Below are 962 nucleotides of genomic sequence, written 5' to 3' on the forward strand. Positions count from 1 at the left end.
CGCTAGGAAAACAACCTCGAAAACCTATAATTATTGTTTAATTTCTAGGAAAAATGAAAGGTTTTGCTGAGGAAGACATGTTCTGCTGTTGAACATGGCCGTGCTGCCCACCGCGCTAGCTCCAAGCTCCCCGACATGACGAGTTTAAGTTTTCTAGGGTGTCCGGTTATAGTATCAAATCAAACGACTCTATGGTTGTAGTCCTCTAAACATCCTATGTAAAAAGGGTAAACATGTTTAAAGTTATAAAATGTAAAGCGTGCAATACATGAATGAACAGTATCATGCAAGTGGAACAGTAGTAGGCAAAAAACAGAAGCAGTAGAACATGCTATACATGAAAGACAGTAGCAGGTAGAAACATGACAAGTGTAACATGCTATACAGGGAGAACAGTAGGTAGAAATAAGAAAATATGCTATACAGGAATAACAGTAGCAAGTAGAAACCGGACAAGTGTAACATGCTTTACAGTACAGTAGCAGGTAGAAACAGGAAAATTAATTGCTGTAAAATGCAAAGCAAACCTGTACGCCCGTGAGATCCGCTGTTCCTTAAGTATAACAAACCTAAATGTATTTCAAAAAGCAAAGTCCGAAAGAAACGTCGTTCAGGAAACCCGAGGAAAAGCGGAGAAACTCGAGAAAAATCAATGAAAAAAAAGACTCAAGTAAAAGAAAATCCTCAAAACTCCTCAAAACTCCCGGAAAAATTCCAAAAGAAAAGAAAAGTCACACGAGTGCCATGTCCCAAAACTTCGATAAAAGAAAGAAATAAAATTCGGATGAGGGGGACCACAAACACTCGTATGGGACTAGACTCAAATATATTTATTCTCGAGGATCCACGAAGGCTACTCGGTCACCCGAACGTATAGAACCCGCCACTCGTCTAGAAGGGTGTCTTGAACCTCACTTAGGGGGCTATTTCCCAGCCTAAACAGATATTCGTCAGGTGGACAA

At 40.1% G+C, this 962-nt stretch overlaps 1 protein-coding gene across 3 annotated transcripts in view; it reads left to right on the forward strand.

The window, feature by feature from the left end:
- The window catches only part of LOC110031410 (MORC family CW-type zinc finger protein 2-like), a 121,385-nt gene that overhangs the window by 14,447 nt on the left and 105,976 nt on the right, over nucleotides 1-962 (forward strand). The window lies entirely within an intron of this gene.

Source organism: Phalaenopsis equestris, unplaced genomic scaffold (assembly GCF_001263595.1).
Source record: "Phalaenopsis equestris unplaced genomic scaffold, ASM126359v1 Scaffold000807, whole genome shotgun sequence".
Classification (NCBI taxonomy): domain Eukaryota; kingdom Viridiplantae; phylum Streptophyta; class Magnoliopsida; order Asparagales; family Orchidaceae; genus Phalaenopsis; species Phalaenopsis equestris.